Source organism: Lissotriton helveticus, chromosome 4_1, assembly GCF_964261635.1.
Source record: "Lissotriton helveticus chromosome 4_1, aLisHel1.1, whole genome shotgun sequence".
NCBI lineage: Eukaryota > Metazoa > Chordata > Amphibia > Caudata > Salamandridae > Lissotriton > Lissotriton helveticus.
The window spans coordinates 1,172,938,286-1,172,960,231 of record NC_136063.1 but is presented as its reverse complement, the minus strand read 5'-3'; the positions used below and the strand labels follow the sequence as shown (position 1 = coordinate 1,172,960,231).

Sequence of the window (21,946 nt, the reverse complement as noted above, 5' to 3'; positions counted from 1 at the left end):
GTAAGTAGGCACCCACTGCCCTCTCATATCTTATCTAAAGCACTGGGCTGGGTCATCCTTTGAAATGAAAAGCATGGGGTGATCTGGTTTGGAAACATTGTGGACATCAAGCTAGTCTGGTTGTGAAGGGTGATGCCCTGAAACCGGTCCCAGGATGCTTGTTTCCGTTTCAGGGAGGACCTGGCTTGGCAGTTCGGGCTGGACTGTTCCCACAAGGAAAAGAGTCAAGACTGATTTGCATATGGCTGGGTCCAAACTGGAGTGGTGTGGTGAGCAAAAGAATGATGGATTTAACCCAGATCCTTGTGATGGGTGAATGTTTGCATTGTCCAGCATTCCGTCCATCAATTGTTTCTTTTGCATATCACATTTTACACAGCATGTACGATAGGTGTGATTTTCTCAGAAGCATTGTGTGCTAACGAAAGGAAACAGCCTCTGGCATGCAATAGCAGAAAAAGTTTTACTTCCTGTTTGAAACATTCAAAAGCAAAGTTCTAGGCGGTGTTTTTCGTGAACTACTTCACACCATTATCAGCCTTTGGGCATGTTGTGTTTGAAGTACCATGCTCGGCAAGTGTTCCAAGGCATGACGCACTTTCACTTCTGCTCACAGTCTGTGCAGATACTGGAATATTGATGTCTTTTTATGGCGTGGGCCTCTGTACTGAAAATAACCTATGCTACACAAAGGAAGCTGGAGGCACGCCAGGGCCCAAGATACAAACGCTTTCTGCTTTTGTTGCTTGTGTGGAAACCCGCCGTCACTCCCCAGCCAACAAATTACATGTAACAAGGGGGAATCGGCGAGCGAGTGTTCACCCCGTACATGCACGTAACCATATCATTCAAAGGGCACGACAGGGAAGGTTCGCTGCCAGAGGAAGCCGTAGGCAAGCTGTACTTTTGTCCAATGAAGACGGCGCAAACACAGAACAGCGGAGACAGATGCAGGTTGGAACTTCCTGTTGAAAAGACTTCCAGTTTTGGAGTAAATGCCATTGTCAGACCATATATGAGCAACAGCAAGAGGTTTACAATGCACTAGTGACTAGTGAGAGAGGGACTTTTTCTCCACCAAGCATTTTTGGCTGGAGTCCAGATTTGATTGGACAGATGTTTTGTGCTTCCACTGAAAAAGAGTAATTGTTTTTCACATTTTGCCTTGTGGCCCAACTTATGCTCAATACAGCAGGACTAAGTTGGCTGTAGTGACAAAAAATTATCAGGGCTATAGGTTAGATCTGTTTATTAAGAAAAGTCATGACAAAGGCAACAGGCCTGACTTACCTAGTGTGAAAAGCATATGATAAAACCAGTAGCTCTTTTGTAGCAGATTTTTATAGCACAAACTCGACTCGAAGGTATTGACGTGCGTTACATGAGCACACATTCATTTTTTTGGTAGGTACAGGGAGATTTAGTGATTTGCCCAGAATCACAGGATGTGGAGTCAACCCTGAGGCTCGAGCCTTGGTTTCCCAGCTCTAAGGTTGGCAGTCTAGCTTGAGACCACATCCTCTCCCTTCTCCTTTTCAAGGGTGGCTTGTTATTACACTCAGGTAAAGCTTGTAGACAGGAATTTTGAGACATGTAATCTTGCAGATTACCATAGTAGACACGGTTTTTAGTGTTGGTTTGCCTCTCTGTGTTTTCCATCTGACAGACCTCCGAAGTAGAAGACTTGCACTTTGATAATCCTTGTGAATTCTTTTAGTTGGGTCTGAATATTGCTTTTCAACCTTATTCTCTAAAATTATAATTTTCTGCCTGTGTTACTGAGGGTCTCTTTGTTGAAAAGCTTAAGAAGAATGCAATATGCATCATAGGGGTATAGTGACAAGCCGATTATAAAGACTACAGGGCTGATTGGTTCAGATGGAATTTTATGCCAGGATACATCTGTTTACAATGAAGCTTTATACCAGCATTTGTAAAGCGCACAGCTACCTCCAGAGAGGTGTCCCAGCGCTGGGGGCCGTCGGGAAGATTAAGCGAGCTACTGCCCAGAGTCACATGGTGCTGGGTTAACCTGCCACCGGGGATCGAACCGTGAACCTCATGGTCTGGAGTCTGGCACCCTGGCCACAGCGCCACACCTCTTCCACACTTTACAACTTTACAACAAGGACAGTAAGCCCGACTTATTTCTTGTGATAAGTGCACAACAAGGTTAGTAGGCCTGACTTGTTTCTTGTTATAAGTGTATTTTGGATCTAGTGTTGGTTACCCCACTAACAATATCCTGAGGGTAGAAAATGTACACTGTGAAAGTCCTTGATAGGCATCATAGAAAGGGTTTGTATATTGTTTTTTCATTTCTAATTTTATATATATCTCTAATTTTACAATGTCACACCGGTGGTATGATGATTACCTTGTAGGAAAGCTCATGCTCAGTGCAGTGGGCCTGAGCTGCTTATGGTAGCAATTCAGTGATAAAGGCCGCAGGTGTTATATGGTTAATTGGGAAAAGTTGTTATAGGGCCTAGATGTAATCTTTTCATTAGCAAAATTTACAACAAACGTAGCAGATCTGACTAGTCAGTCACGAGCCAACGGAAACTGCAGCGGTGTAATGTCTGTTATTTTTACTGCTCTTGTTGGTGTTTTGTGTGTGTGTGATGCATAGTTTGATGCTGCTGGACTCTGTGGGGCTCATTTATGAGCCCTTGCGTCACTTTTACGCCGCTGGTGCGTCACTTTTTGTGACGCACCAGAGGAGTAAAAAATTTGCCTTGTTGCACCATATTTACAAAGTGACGCATCTAGTTAGATGCGTCACTTTGTAAACCCCTGCGCCACATTATACTTGCCCCAGGTATCAGGGGCCTCATTTATGAAAAGTGACGCATCGCTGCGTGAAAACAGCGAAGCGTCACTTTTCATTGCGCCCTCCTTGCGACACCATTGATGCTTCATATTTACAGTATGACGCATCATGTCGCAAGGAGTTACAGATACGTCAGTATTTCTGACGTATCTGTAAGCGCAAAAGTCACGCATTGCTGGAATGTGTCACAAAAGTGACGCCACTCCAGCAATGCGTCTTTTCACATGGGGACAGCCCCATGTGAAAGGGCTTGCGTCAGTCTTACGCCTGCTGTGAGGCAGGCGCAAGATTTTGACGCAACAGCGTCCTAAAAGTAACGCAGTGAAATCTCATAGATTTCACGGCGTCACTATTATGAGGCTTTTTGCGGGGGAACGCCCCCTCTGCATACATTATACCTGACGCAGGTATAATGTAGCGCAGGGGTTTACAAAGTGACTCATCTGCTTAGATGCGTCACTTTGCAAATGTGGTGCAACAAGGCACATTTTTTACTCCACTGGTGCGTCAATTTTAGTGACGCACCAGTGGCGTAAAAGTGACGCAAGGGCTCATAAATGAGGCCCAATGTATGCAAGGGGGGCGTTTTGACGCAAGAAAGCATCTTAGAAGTGACGCAGTGAAATCTATGATTTCACTGCGCCATTTCTTGGATGCTAATGCGTCAAAATCTTAAGCCTGCCTCATGGCAGGTGTAAGACTGACGCAGGCACTAACAACATGGGACTTGCCCATGTGAAAGTACACATTGCTGGAGTTGCATCACTTTTGTGACAAACTCCAGCAATGCGTCACTTTTGCGCCTACAGATACGTCAGAAATACTGACGTATCTGTAACTCCTTGCGACATTATGCGTCATACTGTAAATATGACGCATCGTTAGTGTCGCAGGGAGAACGCAGTGAAAAGTGACGCATCGCTGTTTTCACGCAGCGATGCGTCACTTTTCATAAATGAGTCTCTCAGTACTGGGCTTTCCTATCCATCTCCTCTTAGCTCTTCTCTTTTCTCTTTTTCCATCTGAATGCTCTATCCTGTACCTCTTTTTCACTCTCCTAAGTATATAACAGACCATTACAAGAGATGTATATGACTGCTGTACTACTCATAAAATCTCACTAAAAATGTATATAAAAAAATCTTTATTCAGCTGCGATAAGCCAAATAGATAAAAGCATTACAAAATCAGTAACATTCTTATAATTCTGCCAAATAAGGCAATACATTTAAAATATCCAAGCCATTACTCAGATTGAAGTAAAACATAAATTAAAACATCATACTTTTCCTTTTTTGATTATGCAATTGCAATACATTTACACAACTGTGCATGTGAGATCATCTACATTTGCAAAAATACAAAGGCTGGTCTGAATGGTTCACAATTTAGGGATTTAAGAAAAGGTATCATAAAACACATAATAATTCTACTACAAAATATGCAAATCAATGTAAAGTGTATGGTAGATTGTAATAAGAATTGGTCACTAGGGCGAGGAGGGAGCTTATCATGAAGAGCCAAACTCATTGGGTAATTAAAACAAAAGTGCACTTTATCCAGCCTAAAGTGTATCAATAAAAATATGTGTTGCTCATTAAGCTTGAATCTAACTTAGGGCTCAATATTAGTTATGGTTTTTCCTAATGCATGAGATCTTACGGGTGGTTTTAAAAGTTCTCTTTCTCCCCTCGTGACATGCTGGGTATTGAACGTTTTATCCCAAAACCTGTAATTTTAAACTATTTAAAGTGTGTTTGTAGAGAAGTCTGACCTGCCACGTTCAAGGCACATAGATTTTATTTATTTAAAACATGAACCTCCAATGCTAAGCAATTAGAAATTGCAACACTATAGAAGTGATTCTCCTTTTTTGCCCAAAGTGGGATTCAAAGACGTATGGGACAGAGTTTAACAGTGTGTAGGAACGGTTGTCCAAGTTCTACATTGCATATGTAAGAGGAGTAACTTGATGGTAAAGAAAACAGATGCCTACAAAACCGATTTTCTCCAACCTGAAGATTACTGACACCAGGAAAGCTGCCAAACGCTCCAAATGACATTTTGAATAATTTTTGGTAGAGTCCAAAACATCAATTTTCTGATGGAAAACGATGACCCCGGAACTGTCGAACTTTCAAAAAAATGGTCAATATTGATGAAATTTTAACATTTGCTGTTATAAATGGCAGACATAGATTTAATAGGTTTGGCTCTAATATAAACACAAAATCGAACACTGCACCCATAGATTTAATGAATTGCTGCCTCCTTATTCACAGTAAATGACGCCAGCTCCCAGAGTAATCAAAGGGCACTTCAAGGTGTGAACATGATTGCACCTTCTTGCATGTTTTTTTATCTTGAGTTTTAATGAACTAGACTTTGTGTTCTTTGGGCTGATCACCATAATAAACATTTTCAATAAGTCGGTACTAAGGTGTAGTTTGTCCATAAATAGCACAAAGGAGTCAAACGATTTTTTCATTCCAGTAGCTGTCCGTGCCATTAATACGGCACCTATCCGTGGAATGTTCTATCCATGAGTCATGTTTTTTTCAGCTTATTTCTATTCTAAATGAAAAAAAAAGGCAGCCATGGTACCACCATGGTGGACTCCTTGACCTAACATAAAACGTAATATTCTCCAACCGAGCCAACTGCTTCTTAATACACAACCCAAATTCGACTTCTCACCCTGAGAGTGACTAGACTCAGTCCGATTGTGGCTTGAGGAGGCTGTGGACACCATTTTGCCACTGACCTTCATGCTGTCACCTAGATCGCACCCCTGGCGTCTTGGTTCACAGACTCCCTTAAATTGATTAAAAAAAACAATGTAAACACTCTTAAAGACAGTGGAGGAAAGGATATGTAGAGGAGCCAATTTGGAATATTTGGCTGCATTGAAAAGATATCATGCCATCTGCAAAGAGGCTCGTGCCAAGTACTTAATTGAGAAGATTGTTAGCTCTCAACACTGTCAGAAGGCTCTTTTTAAGGTGGTGAAATAACTCTTGGTGGCTAATAATATCTCACCCATGTCTTTGCTTTGACAAGACCAGTGCGATGAACTAGCCAGCTTCTTATTGAAAAAAGGTGGGCAAGATTCATCATCAGTTAGCCGTAGAGGCTACACATCAAGAGAGCGGTCCACATTTGACAACTTCTAAGGTTAGCCAGTTGGAAGGCTCTCTGACAATGATGAAGCTGGATGTGTCCCCTGGAATTAGGGCTTGGTCTTTGATGGATCTGATGTCCCTAAAAAATAACTTGCAATGCATCAATTTGGGCTCTCCGCTGGACCCCATCCCAACCGCCAGACTCAACGCACTTAATGACTTGGTGCTTCCCATCATTATGAAACTCCTAAATTCCTCCCTAAGCTCGTGTATCATTCCTTAGAACTGGAAACATGCTTTGGGTCTCCCCCTCTTAAAAAAAGAGGGCCTGGATCCAGCCTGCTGGTCCAATTTCTGCCCCACCCCCTTCTTCCTGTCGTCTCAAAAATTTTGGAAAAACATGTCAATATTCAACTTTCCATGAAACGCATCGACTCCCCCATCTGTCACAATCAGGCTGCAGGACTGTCCATAGAACCAAGTCTGCTCTTCTTGGGGTGACTGAATGTCTCAAACAACATCTGAACTTTGGTGGCACGGCCACGCTCATTCTGCTTGATTTGAGTGCAGCGTTCAACATGGTGTCTCACTCCATTCTGATTGACAGACTCGAGCCTCGGGCATTGGACATCTGGCACTGGAATTGGCGAGCTCTTTTTTAAGTATTCACACCTTCCAGTTGTCTTTGGCCGACAAAAGATCAAAGATGCTAGGCCTGTCCTCTGGAGTCCCCCAGGGCTCTTCTCTAAGCCCTCTGCTCTTCAATATCTATGTCCTGCCCTTTAGCAGACGTCATTGTGAAACGTGGGCTTACACTGTTCTCCTACGCTGATGACACTCAGATCATCTTTTTACTTTTGGATGCCCTTCGACATGACCCTTCACTGCTTCAAGTTGGCCTAAGGAATATCTCCATCTGGATGAACCATAATGCACTAAATGTCAATGGAGGAAAAACTGAGATTTTGGTCTTGGGCAACAATCTGAGTCTGTGGGGTCCAAGCCACTGCCAGACCTCTCTGGGGCCCGTACCATCTCCTTCTAAGTATGTCAAGAACCTTGGATTCATAATAGATGACAAACTCTCTCTGAAGCCCCAAGTAGCTAAGGTCTCTATCATGTGTTTCCCAGTCCTTAAATTGCTGAAAAAGATCCTCTGGCTTATAGCTTCAGAGGCACAGAGAACTGTCTTCCAGGCCCTGATCACTACCAGATTGGACTATGGCAATGTGCTGTACCTAGGTGTTGACAAGATGTCGATTAGACGCCTCCAGGCCATTCAGAACGCTGCTGCACGATTAATATTCCTTCTACCAAGACATGTCTTGGCTTCACCGCTGCTTAAGGAACTTCACTGACTTAAGATCTCAAAATGCATTGAATTTAAGGCACTTTTCTACATGTACAAGGCCAAACATGGCCTGGCTCCCGCATACATTCAAGGACTGGTAATTTCATATGTGCCTACATGTTTGTTGAGGTCTGTCAGCCTAGCTTTGTTCACCATGCCGAGGTTCTGCTTACGTATGACGTTTCTCAAGAATCTGAAAACTTGGCTCTGCTAGCTATTGGCTGAGGTTCTCATCACAGTCAGCAACTATCCTGCACTGGCAAACCCCTTGGCTTAGCTGTGCACATTAAAAGTTCATTAAATAAATTAAATAAACGTGAAGGGTTTGGCACATTCACCCTGTACCCATATCCGACTGTTGCAGAAAAATTCATATGAAGTTGTCTTAGAAAGTTAACAATACGAGACTCAACACCTAGAGAAGGTATTACTCACAGTTGAAAGTTGAACTTAAGTCCATAAAGGCCAGATATATGACTTAACAGTGGTATATTTACTTATCAAAAGTTGCAAATAAGGACACTGTTAAATGGTAGCAAGCCTAATCTGAAACCCAATTGAATATCTGAAATGTTATTTGTATGCCCACTGAACTAATCTACATCTTAATCGATCAGTGAAATTATTTAAGAACACCTGGGGTTATTTTATGCTTCCATCTTCAAAATTGGCACAGTTATTGGAAAAAAAGGATGACTTAATTCCCACACTTAAGTTTGGAGAGGCCATCAACATATACCAAAAAGCTGCTTTCTTTGCTGCTAATCAATAGGGCTGCAAATTCAGCTAAATAAATGTTTTAGATTATAAATTCAATGCCAGGCGTCCTCTGCCAGCAATTTGGAGGTGGTCCCCTTTGCAGTTCATTGTAATAAACTGACTAGCTTGTCTTCCACAAAAATCCTAAACATTTATGGGTCCTTTTATACGCAAGCGTGAAACTTCTGGAGGTCTTCAAGCCCAGTGAAGAATCTTTGGGTCTGTTTTGTTGACAAGTTATGTTTTGAACCTTGTTAGACCTGTAAGTCTGAAAATGGTCTTTCCCCAAATGTTTTTCCTACGTGCCTCCATTTTTGTGCTGAAGTGTGGTTTTGTTGGCCTTAGGACTCTGTGCTCTTTACCACTGTTAACCAGTGCTAAAGTGCTGGTGCTCACTCCCCTAAACATGGTTTGATTGGCTTGGCATATTTTATTTAATCATAAGTCCCTTGTAGAGTAGTATACCATATATCAAGGGCCTGTAAATTAAATGCTGCTAGTTGGCCTGCAGCACTTATCGTGCCGCCAACTAAAGTAGCACCCTAAAACATGTCCCAGGCTTGCCATTGCAGCCTGAATGCAGTTTTTAATTGCCAATTCGACTTGGCAATATAACTCTCTTCACAGGCCCTACACTCTCTTTTTATTGCATATAAGCCAACCATAAGGTAGGCCCCAGGTAGTTCTTAGGACAGGGTGCATTGTAATTATAAGTTTGAAAAGGTACATTTACATTTTACATGTCCCAGTTGTGAAAAATTCCTAAATGTGTTTTTTCACTACTTGGAGGCCTACCTGTCACATAGGATAACATGCAATTGCCTTGTTACATATAATAAGTGTACATTTTTGATTGAGACCAAGTAGGCAGTTCATGTTTAGTATCTATGAATTTATTAGAAAAGAACCTCTTTATTGGTAAAGTCGGATTTTTAATTACTAGAAAATGGCACTTTTTGAAATCTGGCATTTTTCTGCTCCTAGCCATTTTGTGCCTGCCCCTTGTCTTGAGTTGCATGACTGGGTGTAAGTGACAGTTTGACTTTGTGAATTCCTCCAAGAGAGTCACAAAATAGATGGATTAGATATGCCTGAATGGGCCATCTAACGGCGGGTAGGGGGTGGAGCTGAGTACAGCCCCACTTGCTTACTGAATAGACTGTACTCTGCCTTCATACAATGGACCTTCACCTCCACATTGCCACTGCAGCCAGCTTGGAGCCAGGCAGTGGAGTCAGGAAATTCCATTCCAAGAAATGTTCTGGAAGCTTCCCCTATCATCCAGAGGGAAGGACACCAGCTATAAAACTAGGACCCACAGACCCATTCTTCAGTTCACTCCTTGACCTGCATAATGACTCTTCTGACCTTCTGTCTTCAAGTCTGATTTGCTGTACCTGGAAGGACTACTTTGATGCCTGGAGCCTGCCTTGAATCCTCAGAGGCCAGCCATGCTGTTTCAGCCCAGAATCTTCATCTGCATCCATTACCACAAAAGTAAATCCAAGATCTATTTTGCCGGCCTCCTGTTCAGGGCCACAGGGTCACAAAGGTTTACACCATCTTGAACCCACAACTAGACCCAGCCGGAGTGAGTCTTGAACCAAGGGTGTCCCACTAGTCCTGGACCCTTGGTTGTGGACTTAAAATGATTTCCATAAAACTGCTCTTTGAACCAGAGGAGCAATGAACAACCTGCTCGCCTATCTGCCAAAGTTTCATCTCCGGTCAGATTGACTTTGAGGCTTTTACTGCTACGTTCTTCTTGAGTTAGATCTTGGCGGCCCTGGTCCTGCTGCCACTTTTTCGGCGGTTTCTCCGGATGCCTATTAGGTGGTCCACCTATTCTACTTAGATGCTGGTGGTTCGACGTATGAAGGACCATCAGAGTGCTGCCAACTTCCCCAGGTATGTTCACCGCGTCGATGGTGCAATAGGCAAAAATGGATGTCAGGGGTCAGACCTCCAGTGTGTCCGCCGAGCCAATCATGATGTTCCTTCCCACCGATGTGACTGTGGCTGTAAAAACTCCACACCTGAGTTGGCGGCTTGGAACCAATATATGGCAGAAACTCATCTTTCCACTCTTTCACACTACCATTTTCACCATGGACCCATTCTTCCTAGTCCTGCCACTGCTGCTGCTTGATGATAATCAAAATCAACACTGTTGTGGACGAATCGATGGTAAGCTCCACTTTTACGTATTACCCTGTGACCTGTCTGTTAACATTTGCACTGGACTCATACATTTTTAAATCTCTCTTACAAGCAATAGCATACCGATGTGTAAAGTATATGTATGTAATGTTGACGTTTAAGAAATGTAAAGAAACGCACCCATATGATCAAATTGTAAGTGTAAAATTAGTGCAAGCTGCCTTCAAACACATGGATACCTGCAAAAAAAGGATATTAAATCAAAAAGTCACCTTACAGGTGTGTTTAAATACATTTTGAAAATTATCGCATTAAAAACATATGCAACACACATTATTGGGGTACGTGCAATGTAACACGCTGTAGAAATTGCACCAACAAGGTGTAAACGTTATCTTATAAATTACGAGTAAAATCAATGTTGGTCCCAAATATGAAGTATTCAACATATACATCCATGTAACATTTCCTCTTATCAAGTGCAAGTCCTATACTCTATTCAATTTCAATAGTCATAATATTTTATTAATTGTAATACATATGTGCTCATACTGACCATTAATCAAGGTGATACAAACACACCTATAGTAATGCATCAAAAAAATGTAAACATCAATTAGTAGATGCAAGTGGTTATTACCATGATGAATGTCTGCACCTAAATTCAAATGACCATCACATACAATGCTAATGAGTGTATGCATTTCACAAAGTAGACATTACAAAATCAGTTGTATTACCTGACATGGTAAAGAAAAAACTCGACCTCACATTTTAGCCAGAAACATTGCTAGGAATGAAAGAATTAGAAAGGAAAATTAATGCCAGGACTAACTTGGTGAAATCAAATTGGTGGATTTATTCCAAACAATGAGTCTCTCAATATACTTCAAAAGTCAAATGGCAAAATGTTTCAAAGTCCTGTGCACTGTTCTGCAGTGACACAAAGCTTGCCTCCTAATTCACTGCCAAAGGGAACCTCCTCATGAAGGGGCATCTGGTGGGCAGAAGAGGCACCTCAAAGATCTTACTGTGGAGGGTGGGCTTGGGTTTTGGAGGGGTGGGCTTGGGTTTGGTGGGGGGGTTGCGTTTGAGAGGAGTACCTTTGGTTTTAGTAGGGATGATATCTGTTTTGGGAGGGGTGGGTTGAAGAGTGGAAGGAGTCGCTTTGCGTTTGGAGGGGTGGTTTGAGATGTGGAAGGGGTTAAGGCAAGGACATACAACAAACTTTCTTGGGGAAAATAGGTAGGATGTCTGGCAGAGAGTTGGATTTAGGAGGTAGAGAGAGTGACAGTTGCTGATGTGCATTTGTCTGTTGAGGGTGCAAGTGCCTGTGGGCCTGGTGCATGTTGTGTACATTTTGGGGTGTTGCTTCCTAGGTGTCTGTTGTTTGGGTGAGTGTGGGTGTTTGTGTTTTGAGGGTGTGCTTTCTAATGTATGTGTGTGTATGTAGATGGGTGTGATGTGGAGGTGCTGGGTGTGGTTGTGGTGGATGTGGATTTGGATGTGGTGGTGCATGTAGATGTGGTGGTGGATGTAGTGTCTGTGGGTGTGCTGGTGGTGGTGCATGTGTGTGTGGTGGTGGGTACATTGTCTGTGGGTGTGCTGGTGGCGCATGTGATTGTGGTGGTAGGTGCAGTGCCTGTGAGTGTTCTGCTGGTGGGGTGGTGTATGTGTATTTGGTCGTGAGTGGGTTGTCTGTCGGTATGCTCGTGGTGCTAGTGCATGTGGGTGTGGTGGTGGGTGCGGTGTCTGCGGGTGTGCTGGTGGTGGGAGTGGTACGTGTGTGTGGTGGTGGGGTTGGTATCTGTGGGTGTGCTGGTGGTGGTGGGTGTGGTGCCTGTGAGTATGCTGGTGTTGGTTCATGTGGGTGTGGTGTCTGTAAGTTTGGGTGTGTGCCTCTATTTTTTACTGTCTCTTTGTTTTTGTGTGTGTGTGCTGTTTGTGTGTGTTGTAGTGGGTGCATGCAAAGGTATGAGAGTGCTTTCGACAGGGCTGGGAATACAAAACTGGGATGAGGAAGGGGTGGGATGTGGGGCACAAGGTTGGGATAGTTTGAAGGTTGTGGTCAGTGGGAGGCCAGACCTCGAAAATACCACTGTAGACCAGACATACCACTATGAATGCCTTAAAGGTAAGGTACCATTTGTTGCATACGGGAGGTTAGCCCCTGGATGGCATTCAGAAGTGTATTCTGACCTACAGCGATGCTGCGGAGGAGGTCAATAGCCTCCTCACTCAGCTCAGCTGATGGGACAGGGGCATGGAATGTGGTGGCTGTGTCAAAGAAGACCCCAGCTCTTATAGGGGCAGCAGGGTTGGCTCACTGGGGAGGAGCAGGAAGGAGAGTAGAGATGGATATCTGGGTGGCAGCCAAGGATATGTGTGCAACTAGAATAGTAGGGTCCACCACCACTAGGACCTGGTCACTTGGGTAGGCCTCCCAAGAAGATGTCGAGCTGGTGGCCTCCATGCCAGTTCACTTTCCTTCCATGGCACTGTGTCCCTTGGTGTTGGTGGTCTTACCAGTTAAGACACAGTGGCCAGTTGCTACCCCACCCACTTGGCTAATGTCTCTTTTGCCTGCTCTGGATGAAGCTGAAAATACATATATAACAGTTTTATTGTAGCTATGTCAATAGAATTGATCAATAACTCTGAGCACAACACATTTTCCTATTATCCATATTGCATCTGCTACAACGTTCACAAACATTGGCTCTTTTCATTATCATCATCATCTCATACATATAGGAAACATCTTCTGAAACCATTTAGTCACAGTTGTATAATTCACCATGATAGCTCCTATATCATATATGATCTTGTCTCTTAACCATATCCATTTCTCCAAAGGAACTATGGAAGACATCTGAATGGTTGGCCTTTGTTCTCCAGAATAGTGAATTAATGTCACCAAGAAGGATCTACACCAAAAATATCATTAGACACTGTCTGTACAAGGTCAAAAAGCTGCATTAATGACACACTAAAAGTAAAATATGAATCAATTTGTGTCAACAAACACTGCAATGTTGCACCAATATTTGTAGAAACTGAAACCTCTCTCCTTTGTTTGGCCATTTCATAATTATATAGTTTCAGTACTGGAATAGCTTATCAATGTATCACACACTATGTATTTACTTATGCTGGCGAAGAAATGTAGTCATATTGTTATTGTGAATTGGCAAATTACTCCAATACCTTAAGTAAATGCATAGGGCTTTATAATTTTCTAATCCACTTTAGTAGAGAGCAACTACTTATTCACATTTGACTCCAAAATATCTCAAATTATTTCAAGATGTTCTCACTATTGTGAAATTGTTGAACAAGATATGGTGGCATTCACCTTAGGCAAAAAATGGTACCACGTCACAGTAAATATCACATTTGACACCCACATCAAAGAATCACATGCAATTCACAAGATAAAACAGATCATGCCTTGATGCATTTCATCATTTTCCAATTGAGTCATGAGTTGGATATGATTTTGAGTCTTTAAGATGGGAAATTCCAACATATATGTGATGGAAGACCCAATCTGCCAAAATTCCTTCAAGTATGCAATTCTTCTCCATCATTGAGTTATCATCTGGACAAAACAAAGGACATTGAAAAAGGGCTTGGGGTATGTGTTACTCTGTCACCATTGTGTACAAATTCCTGTCTGTGTTTCTACACAAAGGGTATGCCTATCACAAGTATTTGTAAAAAAATACTTTGGCTCACAAACACACTTTTGAAGGAGTATGACATCATGCAAATCTGTTGCTTATATCATGTATGAAACAGTATACCCGATGCTAAACACAATTAGGATATGTGTAGACTCCAAAATGTAGCCAATAATTCTGGTGTGGCTAGTGATTTTGTCTCACATGCTCACTCTTGTTTGTGGAAAATCCCATTTTACCCATGTGACATTTGGAACATCCACTGCATTATAATTTCATTGTATACTGTCACATGTAATTGGTCTACCATTACATCATCCACAATAGTGAAGGAGGATCACACCTGACACAACAAAGACTAGTGACCTGTTTGGTACAACTTTCCCCCATGACATCAAACAACCTGATGTGTATGTGCAGTTTAGGTAGCCATATAGTCATTTGTCTGTTCAGAACAGTCCTTTGGTAGTGAACAGGAATCAGGTGGGATCCTTTCCAGCAAATTAATAGACAATGCACATTCTCATACACATTGTGCAAAACTTACACCTTAAAGAACTCTTCTTGTGTGTTGGCTCTTAACTGCCCATCAAGCTGGGGAAAGGCTACCGCAAAAATACCGGCCATTAAGGGGAACAGGGTGCGGCGCACACGCTTACCACGTTCTGAGGACTGCCCAAGCTGGACTTCAGCAGACTTTCTGGTCCAGTGTCATAGGTCCTCCAACCTCTTCCTGCAATGGAGGCTGTGCCGCTTGTAGTCCCCCAAGTCGTGTGGGTGTTGCCCTGTATGGATACAAGAAATTTAAGAAAAAGAGAATGGCTTTGTGACTTTTTCTTTGTCTGTATTGATGTAACACAATTATACTACATATGTCACGAGCATGACTCATAAGTTACCATACAACATGTATATGTTCACATGCTGACCAAAACAAATATATTAAAAAGGACTTTTGTAGTGACCTGTTGACTGCAGGTAAAAGTGTTAGTCCGTGTCATGTCCACAATTTAGTAATCCAGGCCAGTGACATCATCTAGCCCAGAGGCTCCTACATTTTCCGTGATGTGAACTACTTCTGATCAGTGCAAAACATTGTGAACTACTGAAGGCTAAACAACTTGTGCATTGTTACCAGACACCCTCACAGCTAGATTCATTGACTTGATGCCTAAAGTCCATAGAGACAAATTTATGTTTTTTGAAATACATATATGACTGAGGGCACTCTGAAAGGGCTGCCATGTGTGTCAGTGAGAGTGTGCTCATTGGGCATATATGAACACAGGCAAATATTTATATGGGTGACAGAGTGTGTGTGTGGTATGTACTTGTGGCACAGGACACACCTTTTACCATCTTTGGCACCAATACATGGATGACACAAACATACAATTGCATGTCCTTATGAATTGGGGGGAATGTAAAAGTGCAGAGAAATTTTCTACCAAACACTTCATATCATGGAGCATTGTTCTGCACTTTAAAATTCCCACATGTGAAAAAGGACTGTATCTTACTAAATACTGGCCACTGGGAGTAAGGGGACTACAGTTTGAAAATAAAAAAACACTTTGGAGTAAAATGAAAGGAAGTGTTAGATCAAGAATTTAGACTATTCTCCATTTCAATTCTCATCAATTTAAAAGCATTCAGGGGCATACTTTTGCCCACACCTTTCAAACCTCAGTGCTTCAGTTGTTTGCCACTGTGACTCATCCCCAGCCTGGCCCATGATAATCAATCAATCACTAGTATTTGTATAGGACATCACTGTTACCCTAAGGGTAATGGGGCGCTGGGGCTGCAGTGTCTCAGTCAAAAATCTAGGTCTGGGGTCTCTTTCTGAAGTCTTCTAGAGAGGGTTGTGTTCATTGGTGGAGGGGCAGGAAGTTCCATGTCTTGGGTGCAATGTAGCTACAATAGACGCGGGGGGTGTCCGAGGGTGAGCAGGGCAGAACGCAGGTGTCTTGCGGGGAAGTGGAAGCCTAGTCGATGGTTAATGTAGGACAATCATTGGCTATGTAGAACTTTGCATGTGAGTGTGAGGATCTTGAACTGGCACCTCTTCTGAGTCCGTATCTAATTGAGGGTTCTGAGGTGATGCTGGTCTGTTTAGGGAGGTTCAGGATGAGTCTGGATGCAGTGTTCTGTGTGGTTTGGAGTCTGTTGAGGAGCTGGGTGGAAATTCAAGCATAGAGAGCGTTGCCACAGTTGAGGCGGCTGGTGACAGTCTTTCTGGTGTTGGTTGGGATCCAGCTGAAGATTCAGCGGAGCATGCAACTGATGTGGAAGCAGGAGGAGGCGACTGAGTTGACTTGTCATTTCATGGTCATTTGGCTGTTGAGGATGATGATGAGGTTGCAGGTGTGGTCTGTCAGAGCGTGTGTTGTTCTGAAATCTGAGTGAGCACTAATTATTGTCAGGCCCTGCTACCCTGAAGCCTGATGATAATAATGTCAAATTATTAGAGCCTTCCCTTAACTTTTATATGAAAAAATGTCCTTATGCACATACAATAACTGGCCTCAAGGCTGTGTGCTACTCTGAAGGGATCTGGGAGCTACTGGCAGCCCCAATCACCAGTTTGGAGATCTCTGATGTAGGCTGAGTGGTCTTTGGGATGATACACCTAGCTAACATAATTTCCTATTGGTTAGTAAAGAAAACATATACATGTACGGTTGTTAAGACTATATAATATGTTTTCTAATTTAAATGATGTGAGTATTCTACAATTTGTATGTAATTCAAACATATACCTAGATATATTGCTTCATACGCACCAAATAAAATCTAGGGCTTCAAACACACCACGCATACTAATGTTGTTATTTTTTAACATTATAAAGTGCTTACAAATTCCCAACATCACTGTCCTAGGTAAGGAACAAAATATATGATAATTCACATCAACCACTACTTTTTACTCAGGAACACAAAGTGGAAATTGTAGCCTGTGTTAATGGAAAAGAAACAGTTAGACAAATTCACATACATATTTCAAACATGTACATGTTCCTCTGTTGAGCTATAGAGCTTGCCATACAGGGATAGGAGAGGACCTTCTTTTCCAGCAACTCCAGCACCTCTGGTGAGAAGGCAGGAGCCCTCCCACTTGTTTGACCAGGCATTGTTGCTCCTAGAAGTCACAAACAGTGGCAAAAGTGGAGGAGATCTGGATGGCTGCAGTTTTAGGAAGCAAGTGAGCTTTTTTTTAAACTGCTTCGTACATGTACGTGATGTATGAGGTCGTAAATGGAGAAAGACACAGTCATTGGCCTTGGTACATTGCTTTCACACACGTTTGCCTATGGCTGTGCCCGCTGTAAAGTTGAACACCCACCACCAGGTCAACTTCTGCCACAGACGTCGGATCAAAATATTCTTGATGATGAGGTCAGACGCCTGCCAGTTTAGAAGGTCAAATAGTGTGTTTGTGACTGCTACATGCGTCACCACCACTCAAAATGGTGGCTAGTTTGTTTGCATATTCAAACTTTGAAGGACACTCATGTATTGAAAAAAAAACATTTATAAGTAGTGTTACTGAGGTTAAATGCGATATTTGGGCGGTGTTGTTGGCACCTCTGCTGACAGTATTTTGGTTGAAAAAAATTCAACAAAAAGAATATGTAATAATACATTAGAAATGTATTATTTCAATATTCTTTCATATTTAGAATATTGGCCGCTACTAAATGACATTTGTGTAGTAAAATGACAAAAAAGTATTACATTAAAATATGTTGTGAAACCACACATATTTTTAGCACAACATTACATTTGTGTTAATAATCACAAATAATGTATGTGGAAAATGTAAAAATATTTACAGTTCTTCCAATGCAGACATTTAAACCCTGGGAAAGTGAGAAGACAACAGCCGCGGTTGGTAGGGGAGTACCTGCTGGGGCGGTGACGGGGGGAGGGGCAGGGTGGGGGGTAGTAATCTAAGGATAATGGACGTTTATAGGTTAGTAAACATATATATAAATCAAACGAATTTCGTTGCATGCACTACATTGCATTTAGGGATGCAGTGCGCACAACGAAATTCGTTTGATTTATTTATATGTTTACTTACCTGGAAACGTCCATTATCCATAGATTACAACCCCCCACCCTGCCCCTCCTCTTCCCCACGTCACCGCCCCGGCAGGTACTCCCCTACTGACCACGACTGGAAGACAACAGCCTCAAGTGTGCCATCCGTTTTAAGATCTTACCACCATGGAAGATTTCAGATTGAATAGGCACACTATACTGGATTATTTTTCATCAGCTGAAGCCAGATCTTCTGTCTCACAGCAGAAATCCCTTATCTATTACACCAGTTGTCAAACTCATGGCAGCACTTCATTTTGTGGCAAAAGGATCGTTTCAATACACTGAGGCAGTATCTGGTCGAATGTCACAAACTACTTTCAGTGGTATGCTACAAGAAGTTCTTTCATCAATGATGAGACACATCAACAGCTTCATCTAGTTACCACGACATGAGTATTTTGTGAATGTGAAGGGAGATTTCTATGGTTTGGATCAGCTATGACATGTGGCTGGAGCAATTGATGGCACACATATTGCCTTAGTGCCACCACACGCCAGGGAACAAGTCTACCAGAATCAGAGGCACTTTAATTCAATCAATGCACAAATTGTCTATTTAGCTGATTTGTACACCACAAGTGTTTGTGTGCGCATTGTCGCAGATCAGCCCATGATTCCTTTGTATTATGGAACAGCAGCATAACTCTGCAAATGTAACGGCTTGGACGTGAGAGGGCCTGCTTGTTGGTAAGTACAATCTGACATAATATTGTTTGGGTGATTTCAAGGTGAATCATCTGAAATGTTGTTACATATCTTGGCTCTTCTCTTTTTTCCATTTAGTAGACTCAGCTTATCCTAACCTATCATGGTTATTGGCATGGCTGAGGAATGCAACAATGCCACGGAAAGTCCACTTCAATAAGGACCATGGAAGACACAGAGGCTAGTGGAGTGGGCTTACGGCCTCCTAAAGGCCAGATTTAGCTGCCTGGACAAAACTGGTGGAGCCCTCCTCTAATCACCCAATAAGCTGTGCCTAATCACCATGGCCTGATGCATGCTGCACAGTACAGCCCTGCAACAGAACATCCCTTATATCGCAGAGGATGGAGACTATGAAGAGCCACTGGGTGTGGATCTTGAAATGCTAAATGAAGATGACAGTGGTGAGGAGGACTGAGCTGACTTATGTCAGGATGTCATTGACAGCTTCTTCACATGAGTGTATCTCTTTACATATTATCATATTCACTGTTGAACCAAATTGTGATGTATTGAGGAAAAAAGTATGTGCTGGACATTTTTTAAGGAAGGGCAAGTTTAGGTAAATCCAGTCCAGAGGTCATTGTTGATCAACGTTTTAATATACTGACTTTAGTGCTCATTGTCATTCTTTATCTCTGATTGCATATTTAAAACGTTGTCCTCAAAACTAAGGCTTTGTAATGTGTCTATTTTATTATGTTTTGTTACTCATCTTTTGTTTTAATTTGTTTTAGGTATCTTCACCATGTCATCTTCATTTGGACATTTGAAAGTTGTGACATTTGCAGTTAGATTATGCTGTTTCAAAGTACAAAGGGGCCATAGGTTCTTCCTGTGGAAGACACACACAGGCTTTGCATGGACATATGTTGTACCGAGACAACTTGCACAGTGTTTGAATGGAATTATTTAAGATTGCATTTGACTTATTTTCTGTTGAATGGTGGCACCAAGTCAATGTGTGCTGCTTGGTTTGCTCTGACCACATAATGTAGTCAACAAAAAGCATAGTCATCCCCCTTCACATTGGACAAATGTACATTTTGTGTTAAATGTATAAATATGTTGATATGTCTCATCATTGTAGAAAGAACTTCTTGTAGCACATCAATTAAAGTTAGCTGTGACATTCCCCCAGATGCTGCAACAGTGTATTGGACTATTTCTTTGGACACAAACAGCCTGATTCATCAAGCCGAAATCGGCTCGCAAAGGGCCAGATTCTGAGAATCTGGCCCTTTGCGAGCGCTATTTTTGCATTTGGGATTCATCATCCCAAATGCAAAAATCAGTAATAGCGATTTCGCTATTTTGCGAGGAATTACATTTAAGGAATCTCTATTTGAGATTCCTTAAATGCAATTCATCATGCATTTAAAAATTGCAAATTCGCAATTTCGGCCCGCTATTTACCGCGAGGTCAAACCTCGTGGTAAATAGCGAAAACTTAGAAAAATGCTTTTAAAAGCATTTTTCTAAGTTGCATGTTGCACACACACATGTCCTTTGGACATGTGTGTGCGCAACACCTGTTTCAATTAGCATTTAAAGGGTGCTACAGGGTGTCCTTTGGACACCCCTGGCACCCTTTAAACCGCTATCTTATTTGCGAGTAGCTAATTGCTAATCGCAAATAAGGAATACTCCCCATTCATTCCTATGGGCCTTTTGGCCCATAGGAATGAATGGGGAGTTATTCCTTATTTGCGATTAGCAATTTGCTAATCGCAAATAAGGAATGTGTAGGAATCGCATTTCTTTATGCAATTCCTACATGAATCCCGTTTTGCAAGTCCTTAATAGCGATTCGTTATGAATCGCTATTAGGGGCTCGCAAAACGGGAGATTGATGAATCAGGCTGTTAGTCCCGTTCTTGAGCCCTGAGACATTAAGAGCGCCCTCATTCTATATGGAAAATGTAGAACAGGCATTTTGTGTAGAACTCCGACCTTTATACACGAATGCCGCTCTCATACCCCCTTTCTCCTTTCATTTTGTAAAGACGCCGCCCCTTGACGACGCAACGACTATTCGGGCTCCGGATACTGACGGAGTTGGGTGTCGACCAACCGGCCACACCAACAGATCCCCATGGAACTTTACCTGCTAACAAGAGAACACTGGTAATATTAGCGGTACCCACTCCGCTTGTTCCCCCTTTGCCTCTTTAATAATCTTTGATCCAATCAGCTCATGACCATGACCACTAACCAGGCTACCTCCATTACAGATATGATTGAGCCTGACGACCACCCATGAAGATCGGACATTACCAGCCGACCTTTGATGTAGGTATTCTGTTAGTTGTTAAAAACTTTCTTTTAGTAGACCTCGTCCCCTCAGACCTAGACTGATTCAATTTTATGGTTTCAGGTGCTCTATCTACCTGTCCTGAGGAAGACCCCAGAATGAGGATCCAATCACCCTTAAAACCAGGGGTCTAAACGTCGACAATCTTCCATATGTGGACATACACCGTAGGATTCGATATCTAACTAATGTTGTCCTAGGTGTAATGTGTTTTGAAGGGACTTGCAGACCGAAGTTAGGCTGTAAAGGGTCTATTGAATAGGATAGAATTGTGTTCATACCACCTAACCGTTACCCCATCCCTCACAGACCCAATCACTCCTACTCCTTTTCACCTTCTGTGCACCTAGAGCACTGTATTATATTGTATATAAAGATATTTTGTAGCAAATGCTTGGACATATACATGTATTCTTTGAATGATTAGAATCATGGGCTAAAGATCTTATGATGAAATTGAAAGAATTAAAATTCTTATGTGTACTATAAATTCAACCGTTTGTTTGGTCTACTATTTAAACAATTGTTAAATGTTTTTGCTATATCGACCATCTTTTCTATGTACCTATGTTATGACCCAGGTTGGTTAGCTTTAAGGGCTTAACCCCGTTATAACTTAACACGATTCTCTATGCCAAGTATGCCGTTTTTTAAGCTAGCACACCAAAGAACCTTTTGCACCTGCTACAGAACTCTGCTAATTTTATGAGGGGACTAGACATGGACATTAAGTATTCGATGTCCCTCAGAATGGCCTGTGGAATCAAGAGACATAGGCTGAGTTTAATATCTGTTTACCCAAAAAGGGTGTCTATGGTGTCTAGTTTTCTTTACTTACAGGTCAACTTTGACGCAACAGGCAGATGGCGAAAGCCCTCGCTGCCATCCCACGCATCCAAAGGACCACCA

The 21,946-nt window shown here is 42.2% G+C and overlaps 1 long non-coding RNA gene across 1 annotated transcript; it reads left to right on the top strand.

The window, feature by feature from the left end:
- Nucleotides 1–816: 816 nt before the first annotated feature.
- LOC144827463 (uncharacterized) lies at nt 817–21,502 on the top strand. Its single transcript, XR_013610198.1, has 4 exons — nt 817–954; nt 20,730–20,850; nt 20,958–21,015; nt 21,101–21,502. It is a non-coding gene; the product is annotated as an uncharacterized LOC144827463 (long non-coding RNA).
- The last annotated feature ends 444 nt before the right edge of the window (nt 21,503–21,946 follow it).